At 37.5% G+C, this 11,288-nt stretch overlaps 1 non-coding gene across 1 annotated transcript; it reads right to left on the reverse strand.

The window, feature by feature from the left end:
• Positions 1–5,079: 5,079 nt before the first annotated feature.
• Positions 5,080–5,206, reverse strand: LOC122686387. The gene has a single exon (XR_006338752.1). It is a non-coding gene; the product is annotated as a small nucleolar RNA SNORA40 (small nucleolar RNA).
• Positions 5,207–11,288: the final 6,082 nt, after the last annotated feature.

Here is an 11,288-nt window from a genome sequence, read left to right on the forward strand (position 1 = left end):
CAACATTACAAGCAGCTCAGAAGCCAGCCCATCAGTCAATATTACCTCCATCCTCCACAAGATAATCCCCTTTTTTCCACTGTCACTTGAGTCTGTTTGTATTTAAACTTTATGTAGTTTTCTGAATAGATTTTTTCATTTAATGTACTTGTGAGGCTTGCGCATATTTGTATGTTGTGGTGTTGATCATCTTCTTTACTGAACAGCACTGAACTGTGGGAAGATACTGCAATTGATTAACCTGAACTACTCTTAAGTATTATCTTAATCTTTTGTTCTTGTCTAAGAATATTTTCCTCTTCCTGGATCACAACATTGTCATGATGAAGGGGTTTATATTACTCAGTGAAGCTATGAGCCATGTCGTGCAGAGTCATCCAAGACAGATGGGTCACAGTGAAGAGTTCTGACAAAACGTGGTCCACTGGAGGAGGAAATGGCAACTTACTCCAGTATTCTTGTCTGGAGAACACCATGGACACTATGAAAAGGCAAAAAGATATGACACTGAAAAATGAGTTGCTCCTAGGTTGGAAGGTGTCCAAATATGGTACTGGGGAAGAGTGGATGGCAATTAGTAATAGCTCCAGAAAGAATAAAGTGCCTGGGCAAAAGTGGAAATGATGTTGAGTTGTGGATATTGTCTGGTGATGAAAGTAAGGTCTGATGCTATAAAGAACAATATCACATAGGAACCTGGAATATTAGACCCTTGAATCAAGATAAGTTGGATATAGTCAAGCAGGAGATGGCAAGACTGAACATTGACATCTTAGGAACTAAAATGAACAGGAATGGGTAAATTTAATTCAGATGACCATTATATCTATTACTGTGGGCAAGAATTACTTAGAAGAAATGGAGTAGTCCTCATAGTCAACAACAGTCTGAAATGCAGTACTTGGGTACAATCTCAAAAACTACCAAATGATCTTGATTCATTTCCAGGGCAAATTATTCAATATTACAGTAACCCAAGTCTATGCTCCAACCACTGATGATGAAGAAGCTGAAACTGACAGATTCTATGAAGACCCATGACACCTTCTAGAACTAACACCAAAAAAAGATGTCCTTCTCATCACAGGGGATTGAAATACAAAGTAAGAAGTCAAGAGATACCCAGAATAACAGGTAAGTTTGGCCATGGGGTACAAATGAAGCAGGGCAAAGGCTAACAGAATTTTGCCAAGAGAATGCACTGGTCACAGCAAACACCCTCTTCCAACAACACAAGAGATGACTCTACACATGGACATCACCAGATGGTCAATACTGAAATCGGATTGATTATGTTCCTTGCACTCAAGGATGGAGAAGCTCTATATAGTCAGCAAAAATAAGACCTGGAGCTGTCTGTGGCTCAGATCATGAGTTCCTTACTGCAAAATTCAGACTTAAATTGAAGAAAGTAGGGAAAACCACTAGACCATTCAGGTATGACCTGAATCAAATCCCTTACGATTATAGAGTGGAAGTGACAAGTAGATTCAAGGGATTAGATCTGATAGAGTGCCTGAAGAACTATGAATGATGGTTCACAACATTGTACAGGAGGTCGTGACCAAAACCATCCTCAAGAAAAAGAAATGTAATACGGCAAAGTGGTTGTCTAAGGAGGCTTTACAAATAGCTGAGGAAAGAAGAGGAGTGAAAGACAGGGAGAAAGGGAAAGAGATACCCACCTGAATGTAGAGTTCTAGAGAATAGCAAGGAGAGATAAGAAAGCCTTTTTAAGTGAACAATGCAGAGAAATAGATGAAAACAATAGAATGGGAAAGACTAGAGTTCTCTTCAAGAAAATTGGAGATATCAAGAGAACATTTCATGCAAGGATGGGCTCAATGCGCATAGAAATGGTAAGAACCTAACAGAAGCAGAAGACATTAAGAAGAGGTGGCAAGAATACACAGAACTATACAAAATGGTCTTAATGACCTGGATACCACAATGGTGTGGCCACTTACCTTGAGCCAGACAACCTGGAGTATGAACTAGTTGGCCTTAGGAAGCACTGTTATGAACAAAGCTAGTGGAGGTGATGGAATTCCAGCTGAGCTGTTTCAAATCCTAAATGATGCTGCTGCAAAAGTGCCAGCAAATTTGGAAAACTCAGCAGTGGCCACAGGACTGGAAAAGGTCAGTTTTCATTACAATTCCAAAGAAGGACAATGTCAAAGAATTTTCAAACTACAGTACAGCTGCACTCATTTCACATGCTAGCAAGATTATGCTCCAAATCCTTCAAGTTCAGTTCCAGCAATATGTGAACCAAGAAATTCCGGATGTAGAAGCTGGGTTTGAAAGAGTCAGAGGAACCAGGAGATCAAATTGCCAACATTTGTTGGATCATGGAGAAAGCAAGGGAGTTCCATAAAAACCTCTACTTCTGCTTCATTGACTATGCTAAAGTCTTTGACTGTGTGGATCACAACAAACTGTGGAAATTTTTTAAAGAGATGGGAGTACCAGACCACCTTAACTGTCTCTTGAGAACTTCGTATGCAGGTCAAAAAGCAACAGTTAGAACCTTACATGGAACAACGGACTGGTTCAAAATTGGGAAAGGAGTACTACAAGGCTGTATGTTGTCACTCTGCTTATTTAACTTCTATGCACTGTACATCATGCTACATGCCAGGCTTTCAACAACCTCAGATATGCAGATGATACCATTCTAATGGTAGAAGAGGAAATAAAGAGCTTGATGAGGGTGAAAGTGGAGAGTGAAAAAGCTGACTTGAAACATTTAAAAACTAAGATCATGGCATCTGGTCCCATCACTTCATGACAAATAGAAGGGGAAAAAGTGGAGCAGTGACAGATTTTCTTTTCTTGGACTCCAAAATCACTGCAAATCGCGATTGCAGCCATTAAATTAAAAGATGCTTGTTCCTTAGATGAAAAGCTATGACAAACCTTGACAATGTATTAAAAAGCAGAGACATAACTTTGTTGACAGAGTTCCATATAAAAAAAGCTGTGGTTTTTCCAGTAGTCATGTACAGATGCGAGAATTGGACCATAAAGAAGGCTTTGCACCAAAGAATTGATGTTTGAATTGTGGTACTGGAGAAGACTCTCGAGAGTCCCTTGGACAGTAGTGAGATCAAACCCGTCAATTCTAAGGGAAATCAACCTTGAATATTCACCGGAAGGACTGATGCTGAGGCTGAAACTCCAATACTGTGGCCACCTGATGCGAAGAGTGGACTCATTGGAAAAGACCCTGATTCTGGGAGAGATTGAAGGCAAGAGGAGAAGGGGGCGACAAGAGAACGAGATGATTGGATGGCATCACTGAGTCAATGGACATGAGTTGAGCGAGCTCCGGAGATGGTGAAGAACAGAGAAACTTGGCGAGCCGCAGTCCATCGAGTCGCAAAAAGTCAGACACAACTTAGTGATTGAACGAAAACATCGTGTGGCACCATCAGGCAGACACTGAGGAGCCAGGACGTGCTCTGCTGTTCTCCTTTCTCCCTGTCACTGTGACTGGCATGTTCTGGATGAGATCTTCCCATCAGCTTGGTTGCTGTTGGCCTGAGGGTAACTATTCCCCACAAAGCCCTCCTGTTGACCAGCTATGGACATACTCTGTGAGTGAGAAAAACTAACCTCAAGTGTTTTCAGTCACTTAGAGTATAGGATTATTTGCTACTTTGGCATAACATAGCTTTCCCTGACTCATGCGGATGTTTAGAGAAGTATCTAACATGAACTTTGGAATGAGTTTGCCCTCAGAAAATGAATTTAGTAAAATCTATCCATAACATGGTTATTGTCTATTTTGGTAGTCAAGCAAGACACTGTAAATGTGTCCTGGAATGTCCAAGAACTGTCCTGGGAACAAGTAGTTCTGCTGCATAGGACAGAAATTAGTATTCTCCTCCAGAGTTACAGTTAGAAAGGCCCCTGAGAACCAAGAGTTCAATCATGAAGGGTTTTGTCCTTATCCTGAAGGCAGCAGGAATCTGGTAGATAGTTTTAAACACTCGTTTCTCCATTCAACACAAAAATACTAAAAAATGATATGCTCATCATTATTTTTACTGAGCAAGATAGAGTTCCTTCCTCACGGCAAGATGACAAGCCATGTCCCTGATGCTGTGGTGATACCAGCACACCCAACTCAAAAGTCTCTCAAAGGACTATCCTTGCTTATTGCCTTAAAAGTTACTATGAGAAATTTTGGACTAACCATTGGTGGTATAATTCATTCCATATGAAAGTACGGAGCTACGTGCAAGTTCTGTGACACAGTCAGCTTAGAAAAACAAGGTCTGAGTGATACGGGCCAATTTCCAGTTTAAACAAAAAATATTACAGGCTTGAAAGCTATCTTGTGATTAAAATAGATGTTGAGGTTTTGATGAGAGGAATTTAAATAATCTGTGCAGTTGAATTTGGGTTCCTTGTCCTGATATTGTAGCTGCTAAGTTATCAAAAAGGAAAATGCTAGTTTTCAGAAATGGAGAGTTGTCCAGAGAAAATCCCTTGAAAATCTGGTAATAAAACAATACTGCCTACATGACCTATTTTTTTTTTTCCTGCACAAAGGTTTCTTTTTATTCATAACATAGGCAAAGTTATTTAAGTCAATAAATTTTTAAGGATTTTCACACGTCCTGATTCTTTCCACTGCCAGTCACCATAGTTCCTCCAAAGTTGTCATCTTCAAGGCAGCCCTTACAAAAAGTTCTGCTCAATCCACAGCTGTGATGCCTGTAATCTTTAAGATCCAATTTCCTCAAGCAGTTCACTATAGGATCCTGTTTAGGGTCAGGAGATAGGATGTCTAGTTCTCTAAAAGCTTATCAAGTTCAAATCATATTAATTTCTAAGTTATCACACCCTAAAACTTGACAGAGATCATTGGGATATGCCAATACCTTTGGAAAATCCAGACACTGTATTCCGAAGATAAAAGCCTAAAAAGAGGAGCCCATCTTTGTTTGTTTTATGTCAACATTAAAACTGAGTACTAGGATCAATACAGCTGGTAATTTAAAAGCTTATTTAACTTTATAGCCCTGGAAGCAATCTTTAAGCTCATCAATACACACCCATTTTATGGATCATGTTCCTTCTTATCTGTATCAAAACTCATACTGAACAGTGAGTTGTGGGTTGCAAAAGAGGACTTACTTTTGCACTTGTCTGTAAGTCTTTGCCCACAAATTAAACAAAAACAAACACAAGTGCTATACATGACCTATTTTAAAAGGCAGAAGGGAAACTGCATTTCAAGAGAGTGAACAGAGGAGGGAGCTGCAGATAGAATTTTAACTATGTGAATACATTTGTTTTATGTTTGAGATTTCTGATATATGCTAATATAGGTGCTTACATTGACTTAAAAACTATGTTACACATAAAATTATATGTTTCTGTATCTAAGAAATAGGAATGTTTGCTTGAGGGGAGAAAGATTGTCACAAGGTTAATTCTAGATTTGTCTTTAAAAGATATCTGTCTTCAGCAATTATAACAAATATACCACCCTGGTGGGGATGTTGATAATGAGGGAGGCTATGCATGTGTGGGAGCAGGAGGTATATGGGAAAATTCTGTACCTTCCCTTCAGTTTTGCTGTGAACTGAAAACTGCTCTTAAAAATAAAGCATATTGCTCTTCCCCGGTGGCACAGCGGATGAGACTTTGCCTGCCTAAGCAGGGGACACCGGTTCGATCCCTGGTCAGGGAAGATTTCACATGGCTTGGAGTAACTAGACCTGTGTGCTGCAACTACAGAGCCCACATGCCTACAGTCTGTGCCCCATAACAGGAGAAGTCACCACAAGGAGATACCTGCATACTGCAACGGGGAGAAGCCCCCATTCATGGCAACTAAAGACAGTCCATGGGCACCAACAAAGACCCAGTGCAGCCAAAAATAAATAATAAAAACAAATTGAAAAAATTAAAATAGTATAGTAAAAATCACTAAAGATATAAATAACCTAACAGAAGTAACAAGCTCAATCTAATGTTTAATATCTCTCTTTTATAATGTACAGGAATGAAATGTGTAGTGAATAACGTAGAGAAAGATGTTGGTGTTCAGAAATGAAGTCAGTCTTTTGTAAGCAAACCACGTTTCTCAGGTTACTCCAATCTAGGAGGCAACATGGATAAATAAGACAGTTATAAATAAGAAACATTTCTCTGGCTCTGCCACCATTCACTCTGCGTGTACATCTGTCTCTTTGATATTCCTGCGAAAAGTGGCTTACATGTGAGAAGTTGTCTGTTATTATTTTCTCCTCTTTTACTTTGCTCCCCGGGAGAAGGAAATGGCAACCCACTCCAGTATTCTTGCCTGGAGAATTCCATGGACAGGGGTGCCTGGAGGGCTCCAGTCCATCCATGGAGTCGCAAAGAGTCGGACACAACTGAGTGACTTTCACTTCACTTACTTTGCTTTGCTGGGGAGTCTTCTTTGTGCAATTCTTAGCTAAGACCTAGTGTGGGTGTCATCACTGCTGGTTCTGGGGCAAGGTACACTGATACTGCCCTGCCATATTGGCATAGGTGGTACTAAAATATGCTCAGTCTTGCTTACATTCTAGAATAAAGGCCGTTTAGAATCAAACTTGCATCTCAAAAACTTTTAGGACAATTGTATTATTATTCTTTGCAAAAATCAGAGATGGAGAGAGACTCCTATCATGGAACATATCTGAGGTAATATAATCAGAAATGGGACTGGCTCATGGAGGTGAAGATGAAAATATTTCTAGCAATCTCCTCAAATAGCCCATTATCTTTAAATTTTCTTCTCATTCAAATATACAGAGTTGTACAATATTGCTTTCTGGTCTAACAGAAAGTCTTTTTATGCATATGTGCTGTGCTTAGTCACTCAGTTGTGTCTGACTCTTTGCAACACCATGGACTGTAGCCCACCAGGCTCCTCTGTCCAGGGGTTCTCCAGGCAAGAATACTGGAGTGGGTTGCCATTTCCTTCTCCAGGGGATCTTCCCAACCCAGGGATCGAACCCGAGTCTCCTGCACTGCAGGTGAATTAGTTACCTTCTGAGCCACCAGAGAAGCCCTTTTATGCATATGAACAAGCTTAATTTAGCCAACATTTACCTCTGGAGGTAATTTGTTTCCTTTGGAACATGTATGAAAATCTCTCTCTCCCTTCTTTCCTCTCTTTCATCTCTCCCTGGCTCTTTTTCCTTCTTCCTTCCTCCCTCCCTTCTTTTTGTCCTTCCTTCTTTATCTTTTACAAGACATTTCTCCACGAGTCTCTCGTGTTTCTCGAAGTCTTGTGAGCAAAGGTATTAACCTTTTTTGGTTGGGACTATCTTTCCAAAGATATGAAAGATTCTCTGAGCTAGACAGATATTGATAGAATCCTCAAAACCCCAAAAGCAAAGAGAACAAAGAACAATTTTTAAAAAACAGAACAGAATGTCCAAGGACAACAACAAAAGGTGTGATGTATGTGTAATAGAAATATCAGAGGAAAAGAAAGTGAAAAAGGAGAAGAAATATTTGCAACAATGACTGAGAACTCCCACAAATTAACCAGACACCAAAATGCAGACCCAGGAAGGTTGGAGGACATGTTTCTAAAAGCTTAGAAATAAGTAGGCTATTCAGTTTGGCTGACTTCTGATAGAAAAAACTATGAAGAAATATTCACAGATCTTTTTTCTTGGAGAGTTCCAGATTGCAACAGATTAATTCTTAAATGTGTTAGGTAGCAGAAATGCCAACTTTCTCACTGATTTCAGACTTTAACTCTGTAAAATAAATGTATGACTCCTAAAGTTATTCATAGTTTTTCCAGTGTTTTGAAGTCAGCTATGATAATCTATTTCATCTCCTTCTATCTTCTATTTGAAAGCAAATTTATCCATTTCTTTGATGAAATTTCACTGTCCTCATGTGAAATGGTTTTGATTCCAATCACCATCTGATAGTTTCCTTTGAAAAAGTTCCACTACAATATGTGGCATTCAGTATTTCTATATACTAGCAAGTTTCAATTGTTCAATTGTAAACTGAAAAAAACCCTATACAATTTAAAATAGTTCCATAAAAATAATTTAGGATAATTCTAACTACAAGCATGTACAGAATCTATACACTAAAGCTAAAAAACACTCAATAAAAAAGAAAGACCCAAATGAGTGAAAAGAGATACCATGTTCATGAATTAGAAGACTTGATATACTTAAGAAACCAATTTTTCTCAAACTGATATATGGATTTAAATGAATTAAAATAAAAATCCAATAAGAATATTTTGTAGATACAGATGAGATTATTCTAAAGTTACATGTAAAGGCACAGGAACTGTAACAGAACAATTTTAGAAAAAAAAATGAACTAGAAGAATGATAGTACTTGATTCTGACTTATGATAAAGCCACAGTAATCAGAATAGAGTTGTACTGGTAAAATAATGGAGTCATTGATTAATGGAACAGAACAGAGTCAGAAAATATATGCACAGATATGCAGTCAATTGATTTTTGACAAAGGTGCAATGGCAATTCAATGAAGAAAGTGTACTTTTTCCAACAAGTGGTATTGGAATAACTGGATATCCATATTGAAAACTATCCTAATTTCACACCTTACACTAAAGTTAACTCAAGATAGATCACTGGTATAAACATGAAATTATCAAGATTTCAGAAGTATACATAGAAGAAAACCTTCTTGACCTTGGCTTTGGGAAACAGTTTTCAGAGACAACACCAAAGCATGATCTCTCAAAAAAATGGATAAATTGAACTTCATCAAAGTTAAAAAATATTTGCTCTGCAAAAGACATTATTAAGAGGATGATAAAGAATAGACTGGAAGAAAATACTTGCAAATCATATATCTGACAAAATAATGTATCCAGAACTCACAAAAAATTGATGACAAGAAAACAAATACCCAGTGAAAAAATGGGCAAAAGACTTGAATGCAGATAGCAGATAAGTAAAAGATGCTCAACATCATTAGCCACTAGGGAAATTATGTTAAAACTACAACACACTGATTAGAATGACTAAAGAAACAAAACAACAAAAAAACAAACAAAAAGCTAAAACAAAAACAAAAGGCCCCTTAACACTACCAAGCACTACTAAGAATGTGCATAATTGGGACTCTCTTACATTACTGCTGGGAAATGCAAAACATCCCAGTCACCATGGAAAATAATTTGGCAATTACTTATAAATGTAAACATACATTTAGTATGACCCAGCAACCCCTTTCCCATGTTTTTCCCTAGAGAAATGAAAACTTATATTCATGCAAAAAAACTGTACAAAAAAGTTTACAGCCGGTTTATTCATAATCTCCGAGAAACGAACACAACCCAAGTGACTTTCAATGGGCCAATGCATAAACTATGGTACTTCCATCTATGCCACTGAGTCAGCCATTTGTTTAGATAGCTTCACTGACTCAATGGCACAGAATACTGCTTAAGCATAAAAAGAATGAACTGTTGATGCATACAACACAAATTAATCTCAAAGGCATTATACTAGTGAAAGAAGTTTCAGAACGCTAGATGCTATATGATTGAATTTACTAATAAATGACAATATGGACAGGGCAAAACTATACAGATAGAGAAGAAATCAGTGGCTGTTAGGGGCTCAGGGTCTGGGAAGGACTAGCCTGTGAAGGGGTAGCAGGAGGGAATTTTTTTAGAGGAATGAAATTATTTAGTATCTCGATGGGGGAGATGGTTACACGAGTCTATACTGATTCCAAAACTCAAAGAATTTTACATAAAAAATACTCTCTCCCAAATTTAAACACACACACACACACACACACACACACACACACATAATATATATGTATTCTTATTGACATGTATACAAACACATATAGAGATATATTTTTTATTATACTGGTGGATTATGCTTGGGTGTATGCATTTGCCAAAATTGATCAATATATAATATGGGTACATTTAATTGTAAATTGTACCTGAACAAAATTGATTAAAAAATGTGGCAACCAGACAGAAAAGAATTGACATAAGGCTTTGGGTAATAACTAATGGGTATTAGGTGGAACTGGTTTGTTTTCTACCTTGCTATATACTCTATTGAGATCCATAAATTTTATTAATAAAGTTTACAATCAGTGATATTTATGGCGCAACCACAGTGTACAGAATACTGTGCTATGTGATATAAGAAATAGAGACAATTTCTGCTTCTTGAAATATTCTCAAATAGACATAAAAGAAATAGCATGGATATGCATATGGAAATAGAACAGACAATATAAATTCCAGTTCTTCTCTAACTCTCTGAATATAAGCAGCAATTATTGGGAAACACAAACTACTTTTTAAGGGGTTGTAATAGTTCAACCAAACAAAATTATTAATTGCATTTAGATAGTTTGAAATTAAAGCAAGTAATGGAAAATGTTAGCTTGTGAGATTAACTGGTTTGAAAGAGCTTTTAAGCTATGAATCTCTTTTGGGGAAAATCTGAGATTCTGTTAATACAGACACTTTTAACTATGTTCAGCAAACATTGTTTACATTATTTGGGTTTTAGGTCCAAGTAATAGCTGACATCGCCTCTTGGACCCGAAACACGTGTCATGTGTGTTTCCCTGAAAATATGTTTTGTGCAATCTCACTTGTGCCCTGGGAAATAGATGCTGTGAACTGGAGCGAAGAGAACCTGCTGTGACTGTTGCCAGAGAAAGAGTGATTAGTGTCAGAATTCACCACAGGAACAAAAGGATGGGTAAACTCTTCCGCAGGATTTATTCTTAGGAAGAAGCTGCCTTCTTAGGAAGAAATTTTCATAACCATCTGTTTTGCATTAGGATATATGTGAATCTTGAGATGCTGAACTTTTTTACAACAAATTCTGTTTTGTTTATTAAGGAATCAACTTGTAAACTTGCAAATTACTTTTTCTTTTGTAAACTTCTTTCTGAAGAAGAAAATTGGTGAGTTTTCTATGAAGAAATGAAAAAAACTTCACAGAAATTTTAAAACATTGAGATATAATTGACATGTAATATTGTATTCATCTTAGGTGTACAACATAATGATTTATGTGTATATTGTGAAATGATCACCACAGTAAGTCTATTGAACATCCATCACCATACAGTTACACATTTCTTTTTCTCATACAGAGAACTTTTAAGATACTCTGTTTTAGCAACTTTTAAATATACAATATGGTATTAGCTATAGTCTCCACTATTTTTGTTGTTAAGTCATTAAGTCGTGTCCTACTCTTTGCGACCCCATGGGTTGCAGTATGCCAGGCCTCCCTGTC

This window comes from Cervus elaphus, chromosome 3 (assembly GCF_910594005.1).
Source record: "Cervus elaphus chromosome 3, mCerEla1.1, whole genome shotgun sequence".
NCBI lineage: Eukaryota > Metazoa > Chordata > Mammalia > Artiodactyla > Cervidae > Cervus > Cervus elaphus.